Raw genomic sequence first — 12306 nt, forward strand, 5'->3', positions numbered from 1 at the left:
TGAGTGTGAGGCCTCAGTTCAAATTCTAGTATCACAAGAAAAAGAAAAAGAGGGCTGGGAAGGTGGCTCAGTGGTAGAGCGCTTGCCTTGCATGCCAGAGGCCCTGGGTTCGATTCCTCAGTACCACATAAGCAAAAAGAAAAAAGCCAGAAGTGGCGCTGTGGCTCAAGTGGTAGAACGCTAGCCTTGAGCTGAAGAGCTGAGGGACAGCGCCCAGGCCCAGAGTTCAGGCTCCACGACCGGACCCCCCCCCCAAAAAAAAAAAGAAAAAGAAAAAGAAAAAGAAAAAGAGACTGAGCAAAAGAAAGAAGAATAAAATAAAATTTCTGCACAGGAAGCTCACATTTGTGTGATAAACTATAAACTTCCAAGACAAGGCGTACCATAAGAATTAAGACTCTGGTTTTGATTGTGTATTTGGGGAGTGGGTGGGAAGGCTGCCTGAGAGGCGACGGACAGACATCTAGTGTGGCTAACAATGTACTATTCCTTGACCTGGCTAATGATACACGATGTTTTTCCACTGTACATTTGCATAATTGTCTGTATCTGCCCTTTATTTTTCAATAAAATGCCTTCTTTAATATGTAGAATAAAATAATAGAAAGTCACAAATAAGAATACAGAGCTGTAATCACAAAATAAATGAGATGGTTTCAACAAGCCCATTCATTGCTAATAGTGTAAACCAGGACTCTGCATAGTACCAGATGACACATATTTCTTGCTTTGTGGGCTGTACCATCTCTGTCTCAGCCACTCAGTGCTACCAGGGAGGCAGATGCAGCCACAGACAATATATAAACAAATGGGCAGGGCAGTGTTCCAAACATCATTTATAAAAACTGGGTTTAGAAGTGATTTGGCCTTAGGGTTTGGTTTTCTGACCCCTCATCTAAAATTTTAAATCAGTATGCTGGCTGGCATATCTTCTACTGTCTGCTAGATGAAAAAACAGCCCAACACATATCTAAAACTTTCTTCAAAGTAGTTCCTACAGGTGGCCACCCACTTATTCTAATACTGCTTCAAAATGCCTTGGAAATAGTTTTGGAATTGCCTTCAGACTGGAGGTAGCAGAGGTAGCATATCTATGCCTTTTAAATTTGAATTGGGGTTTTGAAAACACCTGCACTAGTCATTCAGAGCCAAGGCTGAAGAATAAAATGGGTGATCAAGTGTTTCTAGCCAAAAACATTTCAGGGAAACCTCATTGTGAAGCAAGCTCCATAATTAGTTACTTCTCATTCCCTCTGAGGAACAGACACTTTCAAATCCTCCAGATATTTTAATGCTCAATCGATAGCTGACCTAGCTTTAGGGTTGAATTTCCTTCCAAATAATAGTCTGATATTGGAGAAACAAATTTAATATTGTATCAGCTAGGATACTTAGGTTGTTATTGTTTGTTTTATTTTGAAGGGCTCTGTAGGGCCTCCTACAAGAGATTTTTGTAATTTATTTTATGGCCACATTTTATTACTGTTCATTAATTAAAAATAGGATGAAATAAATTTCTCCAGAGGCCATTATTTCTGATAATTCCTATTAGTAGATGATAAAAATTTGAATCATTTTTGTCCTACACTGAACCTATTTCTTTACCTAGTATTATTTATTTAGCTCAGATTCCCCTACTCAATACTTCATTTGAATGGACCCCAAACACCAAGTGTTTAGCTATTTTCATAAGTACTATGGACAGAGGAAAACTTAGGTCAATATCATGCACACTATACCTGCTTTCATGACTAAAAAAGAAAAGAAAAATCCCATTTTTCTTGATGTTATTTCATCACTATGCCAGTTTCTGAAAGCAATTTGCTCTGGCTTACTTTCCAGTTTATTTTATTTCACCTTATATTTGACATTAATAGTCTTCATTTTAAAATGCACAATCATGCAAGTGTATGCAGAGCTATTCTTTCAAGCTATGTGTTACTTTGAGAGTATAACTCATAGCTGAAACAAGTTGTGACATATCCTTGTCATAATTTCTCCTTCTTCACTTTCAGAAATTGTATGAGATAAGTATTCTCATAGAGAAGTCTCATCTTACACGCTGCATCAGGAAGTTTAGAAGAAACTGGACATCATCATTTTTTAAAGAAAACTCACATGAGATATAAAAGATGAATGTAAGCATTTGAAGAACAGATCATGTGGAAAACAATTGAATGTTTTTTCTGTGCTTATTCATGGATAGGATTTAAAGCAACAAAGTTCTGGATTCTAGTAGGGTAGGGTTAATATTTACATAATTTATCCCTTGCAAAAGATTGAGTGTTACAATGATTCCTGTTGTTGATGGCTTCCTGCACTCACATCCTGCAATTTAACTTTATACTATCTCCACTCTTAGTTCCAACTGGGTTTGTCCTTGCTTTGGTTAGTAGCATGCAACTTCTATGATTTTAATATGTAACTTCTGGAGTTCTAGTAAAAAATAAATAAATAAAAACAAGAAAAGCCCCTTGGATCCTTTCACATGCTATCTTGATTCTTGTAGCTGTTTGCCAAAGAGCAGAAGATGAGATCCAGTCACCATAATGATAGCCCTAGAAAACAATCCACCACCTACCAACCACATGATTTAAGTCCTAACCAAATCACCAGCTGACCACCCGCATGAGTGAATGAGCCTGATTTAGATAAATAGATCCAGTCACCTGATGTACAGATTTGTAATTAATAATAAATGCATATTAATTTAGGCCTCTGAGTTTTAGGGCAGTTGTTACACAGCAATAACTACCTGATACTTCATTGTAATTCTAAAACCTAGAATAATGCTTAACTTCCTTAGATTACACTGAGCTCATATTGTTTTTAAATAAAAACACATATGAAAGTATGTGTATAGATGCAGACTAGAAAATCCAGCTTTCCAAGGAGAGAGGATCACTTTAAAAGGGAATACGTGGGCTGGGAAGGTGGCTCAGTAGTAGAGCGCTTGCCTTGCATGCCTGAGGCCCTGAGTTCGACTCCTCAGCACCACATCAGCAAAAGGAAAAAAAGCCGGAAGTGGCGCTGTGGCTCAAGTGGTAGAGTGCTAGCCTTGAGCTGAAGGAGTTCAGGCCCCACAAGCAGACCAAAAAGAAAAAAGAAGGGAGGAGTACATTTTCAACTGGGTCCATTAATGAGTTGGGGGGAACTCTTTGCTGAATCACGAGCTTATTATCCACATTTCAAATATCCCCTCTGCCCCCTCTCTCCATCTTCATTCCCTTCCATCCCTCTCTCTCCCTCCTGTCAACTGTAATTTTGACATTCAAATGTCTATGCATACTTTGAAACATTCCAATAAAGCTAGTCTCATCTCACATTTCCCCAAGGTCCTCTGGACAGTAGTGTACTTCAGAGATGTGAGCAGCTGCCCTAGAAGGGCAAGAGGAGAATTGGAAGTCTGTAATCTTGTCCCAGCTCTTGTAACTGACGTCTGCAGAATATCCTCCAGGCACTTTCATTTCTACAATATTATTCATTTTAATTTCTTCCTCCCATTGCCCATAACTCTTATTTCTAAAATTGAAAAAGAAAATATTTGCCTGACTTATCACTTGAAAATTTTGTGAAGATTTAAAAAAAACAAAACAAACAAAATATATTTTATGAGAGTCATTGTATGTCCATAACATTCATTTAATTTAAACACTAGCTATTATTAGACCAAATCCCTGCTGTCAAGCATATTGTCAATCTTAATTATAATCCCTACTTATGTGGAACATATTCCCCAGGGGCTTCTTCTAATTTTATTTCTATTTTTTGTGTGTGTGGCAAGCCTATCTTAGCTTCTCTACATAAACAACTGTTGCTTTCTGCTTAAAAAAGTGATGTATTAGTGAGGAGGCTACTAAGTTCATCTAGTATTTAAAATATTCTTTTCTGTCCTGATGTAATTATGTAGTTTTTTTTAAATAAAGCATTCTTTGGTATCATTAGCCATAACTGCTTCCATAGAGGCTTAGTTTGATAAAAAAAAGTATTGAGTGGAGAATTGATTTTCTAATCTTACTTAAGCTTTATTATCACCCCACAAACTTCTTACAAAGCCACTCTCAGGAAGGACCCTTGCTCTGTGCCAAAAACAGAACTCTTAAAAAAAAATGCTTCTTGAATGTTAGGTTAGAGGATCTTTCTGTAAAATGAAAGTTCTGAGCATTGGGGGGCCTATGCTCATAAACATTAATGATAAATTTAGGTTCCTCAAATATATAAATTGTCATTAATTTCTTTTTGGGGGGTGTTAGGAAGTATCGTCCCTTTAACATATGCATATTTTTTTTTCTTGCTGTTCTTGAAGAACTCAGTGTTTGTAATGAGTTAGTAATGGTGGGAAGGCTGACTTCAGGGCCTCTGGTGTTGATAACTAAGATAATCGTGTGTAAAAATAAATCTGGCTTGAACACTGACCTCTGACTGCTTTTCTCAATAATTCTATGCCAGCACCAGGCCTCAAATTAACACCTCTTGCAATATCTCACTCCTCCTTCATGTTCATTCTGAGGATTCAGTCATCACAAGGCACAGTGGCCTTCAGCATAATGCTTACAGACCCAGCCTGGAAGACTGTTTATAGTTGCAGACCCTGGGCCCGGGGAAAAGTTGAGGTATTGCTCCTTTGGGTGCCTCCCCCATGACATCATCCTCCAGACTGCACAGTGTCAGGTTCCCATCCCCTTCCAGAAAGATCGCTCTAGTGTTTCTTCCCAGATCTAGTTGGAGCAGGAAACAAGTGGGCACAGAAGACAGATCCCATATTTCCACTCCAGAGATGCTAAGAAAGCTGTGATTTCAGTGATACTATGAGGTAGAATTAAAATATAGATCAGTTATTCTTTGCTAAGTAGGCAAAAAAGGCACACATAGGATTATTTATTCATGGGCACAAAGAAGCCATCTAAATATTTTAAACACAAATTAAAATTTTAAAAATGCATGAAAAGAGATTACAGTGTTTAAACTAACCTTAACTCATATGCAGTCACAGGTATAAACCTGCTTTTGAGAATAAATGATGCCATTATCTTTCTATAAATTTCCCCTTCCTGATGAAATTATAAATACAAAGGCAGTTTTGAGAATAGATGAGGTGTTCTATTTTACCTCATTTTGAATTTCCATATAATTTTTCTCCAAAGCTCTCAGCACAGCATTCGTTAGGACAATTCTAGAAGATGCACATAATGCCCAAACTGATATAACTGGAAGAAGAGCTGCAGTGAGCTTATGCTTCAAATTCTGTCATCAGCCAGCTTCTCCACGGTTCCTAGAATGACCTTGGAGGGCACTTTTTGGGATAATGAACTAAAGGTCACAGTTAGAGTGAAGATTTTAACTGGGAAAGAGACATATTAAGGATATCTAATTCTAAATAGTGTATTGGAATGACAGGAATTTGGTTTTTAGAGTTATCTGGAGTGTGAATCCTACCTTGCTAAGGAAACTCAGGATCATTCATCATTTATCATTTAAATACCATCATGATAAAAATGGTTGTATCTGTGTCTACCAGCAGGCACTTAGAGATGTAATTAGATGTATATGGCACATGGAAAGTGCTGAGCAAACATTCTCATTCCTTTCAGCTGGTTCCATGAGGAGTGACTCTAAACATGGAGAGTAAGTGAGGGGATTAGAAAGATGGTGACACAGAGAAGAGTTTCTTAATCAGTGGACCACAAGATGTGGCATCCTGAACATGGGGTGTCCAAGGCAGAGACTTGACCTGTTAAGTCAAACCAACCTGCAAGGTGAAGAAAAAGCATATAACTGGAAGTGTGCTGAAAGCTCAGAAAACCGACTTTGTTTATGCCTTAATGATGACTCCGTGGACTCTGTTGATCTTCTGTATATCTTACAATCCTTTATTCTTCAAACAGAAAAAGAATCCCAAAATGTTTCACCAAATACCTCCAAAAACCCAGGAATATTTGGCCTGCTGTTATTTTGTTCTTCACCGTCACTATAACTCTGTAAAGGTGTCAGCCTTTTTAAAATACCCAATTTTTTTTTTCTTAGGGAAAAACATCTCTGTAAGCTCTAGAATATTCTGTTACTCTGGCTTTTCTCCAGTCTTTAGAGAGAGAACTCAGCTAACATCGGCAATTTCTTGCCTGCCTGCCAGATTCCTCTGGGAGATAAAGATTCCAGAACCAGGTGCTTTTCATTTTCTTTCATGTTTCTTTTCTATTGCCTTCCTTTACCTTAGATGTGTGTGAGGACACACATGGACATGCACATGCACGCACACTCACACATGCACACTTACACACATCTGTTGTGCTCCAGCTGTTGGGATCAACATTAGAGGAGCAGTGAAGAATAAGGCACAGCTCCCGCCCTCAAGCAGCTGGTGTAATTGATGAGATATATATTTTTAAAAGCTGCTAATTTCAGCATGCTATGTGTGCGGGATGTTTTGGGGGCCTTAAAGGAGGCATTCTAGTCAGCCTGGGTTTTGCTAGAAAAGCTGCCTGAGTGAGAGGGATGCTTGAGTTGGGTCCTCAAGGACCAGTCATCTAAAACACAAAGAAAACAGCCTGTGTGAAGCCATAGAAAGAAGAGAGAGCATCTTTTCGTTTGCCTCTATGCACTATTAGTTGATGAAAAAAAAAGTATTAAAAAAGAACTATACCTTACGTAGAAATAGAGGCCAGAAATGAGGCTTACGAGGTATCAAGCTACCCCCTCACAGAATACTCTGTCAGCCGTGATAAGCCTTAATCTCCACCCTAAGTGCTGTGGTGTTTCAGGTGATGGTGATGTTGAGATGCAGGACAGATTGAGGGTATCCAACAGGAAATGACCGCTGCAGATGTTAGTAGACTATATACAGGGCCTAACTATGCCAATGATAGTTTAAAACAGGAAAACCAGCAATGAGTTTTGTAAAGATGTTTTCCTGACAGATATGAAGACCTATAAACAACAAACCCATCTAGACATAGATAAGTGTAACCAGTTAATCTTCCAAGGGTTATACATCACTGTCATGATCAAGTAGGCAACATTTGCCTAGAAGCTAAAGAAAGTCATTCCTTATTTACAATAGTGAATCTTTTTCTCAGTTATTCTCTCCCTTCATCTCTCCTTTTATTCCTTCCCCAGTCAACAAATGTAAATTGGGGGAGCTACCATGTTTTAGGTTCTATAATAGGCCTTTCAAAGTTTTGAAAAAAACATTGCATATTTATACTCATATTCTTCAACTAAACTCTTTAAACCTGTGTTTTCTGATGACTACTCACTGGCGATATACATTCTTGTATCCAGTTTGGTCGAGTCTGGAAGACAGCTTATTTGTAACAAATGTTGGTGGGATGCATTGGTTCTGGAATGTGGTCCTATTCTGCAGTTGGAAAGGCAGTGGAGAAGCAGGGCTCTCATGTCACCTGTCACCATTCCCCATCTTAGAATCACACAAATGGCCTTTTTTCTCCTTAATTCTAGTAACCCTTGAATATGAGAATGGTAGGAAGAAGTCCATGGGGCTCTAGATCTTTGATTATTTTGTCTCTGGAAGATCTGAAGGAAGTAATTACTAGTAAATGATTACTAAAGAGTGGTCTGAGAAGGTGGCTCTCTTCTTTTTATCTCTCTCCCCTCCTTCTCTCCTTCCTCCCTCCCTCCCTCCCTCCCTTCCTTCCTTCCTTCCTTCCTTCCTTCCTTCCTTCCTTCCTTCCTTCCTTCCTTCCTTCCTTCCTTCCTTCCTTCCGTCCTTCCTTCCTTCCTTCCTTCCTTCCTTCCTTCCTTCCTTCCTTCCTTCCTTCCTTCCTTCCTTCCTTCTTCCTGCTCTATCTTAATGCCTACATATCTTTTCCTAAAGGATTAAACAGAAAGAGCAATATCTTCATCCTTGGGTATGAGAAATCATATTAACATCTTTGCAGGCTTAGTAGATGGAGTCTTATGTTATAAATAGCAGCTGACCTTCTGCTTGGATGTGAAATGAGAGAAGATGAAGGAAGATATTCAGAAACCTAGTTTATTGGAAGAACAGAAACTTTTTTTCAGGGCACACAGAAAATATCCAAGGAAAACAAAATGTATTAAAAGCTACCAGAATATTGACGATTAGAAGAATATGACATAGAAAAGAAAGATGAAGACAATTAAAATCTACATCTCTGAAGTTCTGAGAAAAGGCTGTCTAATAGCCTCAGGGGAGAACTGAATGACCTTTATAAGAAGGAACACTGCTACACAGAAGATTGGGGAGGATTAATAGTAACTCATTACTGATTCAAAAGGGATATTGAGCATACTTCAAGGAAGACCCAAAATGGTTAATAGAGAACTGTACCATTGCTCATGACTTACACTGTACAAGTTAAAGAAAGAAAACATTTAAAGCTCTGTCTGACATGTGGTGGGTCTTCAATAAATGTCTGCTGTTCTTGTTATTATCATTCTCGCTTTACAGGCACCTAGGATGTGAAACAGAAACTGAGAAAAAGCAAATTCACTATCAGTTTGCTGGTGGGTTCACTTCCTTAGCATTTCTCTATCCAATAGATTTTCCATTACCTATGAAAATTAGGGTTAGGAATTTCAGGAATTCCGAGACTCAGATCCCATTTTCAATTTGCCTTCTAAGATAATGATCATAATTTTGAAAGCAAAGAGGAAATTTGAAAAGGAGTCATCTAGCTCCAGAGACAAAGATTGAGTTTTCTCATATATGGTTCATGAAAACAAAATAACAAAAGGCAAAGTATACACAGAAAACACTGGGTAAAGAATAAGGTAAAAAAGCAAGAAAATTCACCAATATAATTAAGAACAATTTAAGCAGAAATTTGAGGAGGAGGAGAAAAAAGGCCGATAGACTAGATATTATGAAACAGTTAGTACAGCACAGAAAGAACACTGATGAGAGACATGCCTAATAATTTACTGAGAAAAATAACAGGAGAGATGTTTGAAGACTTTATGATTTCAGATTATATACAGAATATGAATAGTAAATAAAGTCAACCTGGAGTTTTCATGCTAGGAGCTAAGTCCAGTGGCATCCAAGAGTGGTAGCTATGCCTATAATTCTAGAAATGGAAATGGAGACCAGAAGCATCATGGTTTGTGGCTAGCCCAGGCAAAAACATTAGCTAAGATTACTATCTAAACAAAACAAGCATGGTGACTCATGCCTATAACTGAAGCTCTGTAGAAGAAATAGGAGGATTACAGTCCATGTCTTGCTCCAGTAAAGTAAGACCCTATCTGAAAAATAAAGAAAACAAAAAGGACTGGGAGTAGAGTAATTTCTAGGATGAGGCCCTGAGCTCAAGTCCTAGGACTACCAAGTAAGTAAGTAAATAAATAAATCCAGTGACAGAAAACACTGTAAGCTAGGGTTTAGAACAACATAAAGAATAGAAATGGTAGACATGCCTAGAAAGCTTGAGCTATGTGTGGAAATCCAATAATGTGCGATTACATTACTGAACATAATAACAACAACAAAAAAAACCCAAGTAATTTACGGCTCAGGGTGTGAATGCATTGTGTGTTACCTGGTCAGGAAAAATTGCAAATGCTGATGTCAAACTGAATCAGAGTCCAGGTCACACAATGTCATAGGTAGGAGGTTTTGCCATCCAGATATCTGCTTTACCTCTTCTTCTGCTACAAGAGGATCATTTGACCTACTGCCTCAGAGACAATACCGTTTACTGAAAGTCATAAACTATAGAACTCTGAACTTGATACTGATCTCTTAGAAAGATTTTTAGAAACTTAGATTCAATTTTTTAAAAAGTACCTAAGAGAGCCAGGCATTGGATAAGTATTTGAAGATGATTAAGACAGACTTGAAGCTTACTCTTTTAGCAAAGGATACAGATGTTAACTAACTTCACATTGATTTCTCAGTTGTGAATGGTATCACAAAGGAAAAGTACATATGATGTTAGATAAGCTAAGCAACCAATAGTAGTAGTTGAGGGTGGGTATTGGGAAAGACTTCTGGGGCAGGGAGTGACTAGATGACATTAATTAATGCTGCTACCATGAGAAATCTCCTTGGCTAGAAGACCTGAAACAGATTATGGAAAGGAACCTGAATCTTGCTGAAGGGTAGGAGATAAGGATTTTTCCTGGGTTTCTAAGCTAGCATTATTCCAAATTAATTTCTCTGTAAATGGAGGTTTTAAGACCTTATCTTGTCTTGTCCATAGAGGTATTTTGCAAACCTGTAACCTTGCATGGTACTGCCATGCAGAAAAGAGTGAGAATTGTTTTGAAAGGTTCCAGGGGCAAAGGTCATACTTGGTGAGCATGTATAAAAGATCTTTCTCAAGTTAGAGCTGTCAGTGATGTAAAGGCCTGCCAGAAGAGAGCTGAAATCAAGAAAAAGGGTCAAATAGAGGCCCCTGAACTCCTCTCAGGGTTATCTTGTCAGCTGGAAGTGTTGCATTTGGGAAGCTGGGCCATGTACAATAACCCCCTACTTGTGGAACATGATTCTGTGGTAGCCATTCATTCAGGTGTTGGGAATGCAGAGGTGAACAAAGGCACTCCCTTTCTTCAAGTGGTAGAGAAAGTAGGATACAATGGCCCATAAATTCCCTCAGTTACTATGCTTTTCACCTTAGACAACCTCTTATCCGAACCCCATGGTCCTGTTCTCACCCTGAAGCTATACCAACATGCCCAGCCTCTAATGGCACTCCTGGCTGTAGGCTTTATTGCCAGCCTTCAGATTCCCCTGCCACTCGTTCCCACTCCTACGCTTTTCTGCTTTTACTCTTCTCCACTGGCCTGGCCTCAATGTCTGACTGCAATTCCACTTGTCTGACTTATATCAGACCCTCGGGCCATGCAAGGTTAGTTTTTCACTCTAGAAACAACCTCAAGCACAATCCATCTTTCTATTACTCCCAGTTTGTCTAACTGCTCTGACTAACCAGTTCTTAGATTCTCTGCAGGCCTGTTCACCAACATTACCTTGTGGACAAAGAATCATTCTTTTGTGTGTGTGTGTGTGTTCTTTTTTTTTAATTGTGAAAATACCATACAGAGGGGTTACAATTACATGGGCAAGGTAATGAGTGCATTCAAAGAATCATTCTTAAGTACTAGAAGAATGCTTTGAGAGCTATGGATGGCCAGGGAGTGGAATTTGAATTGTTTAGAGGAAGAATACCAAAGGTGTGCTAATATATCCTGTCCTCACAGGAAAAAAAAAATTGCGAGTTCTTTAAGGGCAAAAGTGAAAAGTATGAATAAGCTGATATTAGAAGATAAGGAATTCTTCCCTTTCAAGTTACCTGACCCACCCAAACTCCATGTTCCCATTTAGTACCTAACCATGTATATGTGTGTGTGTGTGTGTGTACACACACACACAAATACATATACAAATATAGATACATATTTGCTGTTGTTTCCCCAACAGAACAGAATGTGAAAAATAAAGTAAGATACTATTTTATTGCTTCTTTATTTTAGTGTTTCGTATGAGTTAACTATGTAGATATTTTATGTAAATTAATCTATTGAATAACCATTAAGTAAGGCTCTATTGTGATCCACACTAGAGTTTTTCGAGTTTTTCATTATTCATGGAAAAGCCACTTGGGCAAAAAAATTACTTGGGAAGCTGGACCCTGAAATCGCTGTAAGCCACACCCTGCTCTATGTGGACAATCATGGAAGGAGAGGGATTCTCCATCCTGCTGCCCTGACCTGGAAAGTCCTAAAGCCTGATGCGTAGTGAGTAGGAAGGTATCTTCTATTCAGCCTCCTGAGTAGACAGTGCCAGATAGGCCTATTCTTAGAGGTGAACCTATATATGAGGCCTCCTTAACTTTTTGGAGTCTTTTACTTAACACATATCTTTGGCAAATATTTTCATATCAGAGTTTTCCAACTGAAAGGGATGAAGGAAGGAAGTTGTGTGAAGGTGTCATTGACAACCAAGAATTCTAGAGTGAAAATGGTCTCCTAGGACAGAGAACTGGCACTGGGAATGTTCCACTTATACAGAGTGTTGTCACTCAGTAGCACCAGAGACTTCAGAAGCATGAGAAGTAAGAACTTCTACTTTGGGGCATATTAGGTGTCCTATGATGGATGCATTTGCCTCTTTGGGGAGCCAAGAGAATGCAAAGGACCAGGAATGTCTTTTGGCACGTCTGATCCAGACAGATAGCATATCATCTGGAAGGTAATTCAGGCTGTAAGTAAGGATGCCATTTGCTTTTTGCTATTGCCATAGTTAGCCAAGTGACTTCTAGCAGGTCATTGACTCTGATCCACATGTCAATCATTTATAAAGGGTTGGAACAAACAGGACTTTTT

The sequence above is a fragment of the Dipodomys merriami genome, unplaced genomic scaffold, assembly GCF_024711535.1.
Source record: "Dipodomys merriami isolate MVZ:Mamm:240054 unplaced genomic scaffold, mDipMer1.0.p SCAF_1, whole genome shotgun sequence".
In the NCBI taxonomy this organism is placed as follows: domain Eukaryota; kingdom Metazoa; phylum Chordata; class Mammalia; order Rodentia; family Heteromyidae; genus Dipodomys; species Dipodomys merriami.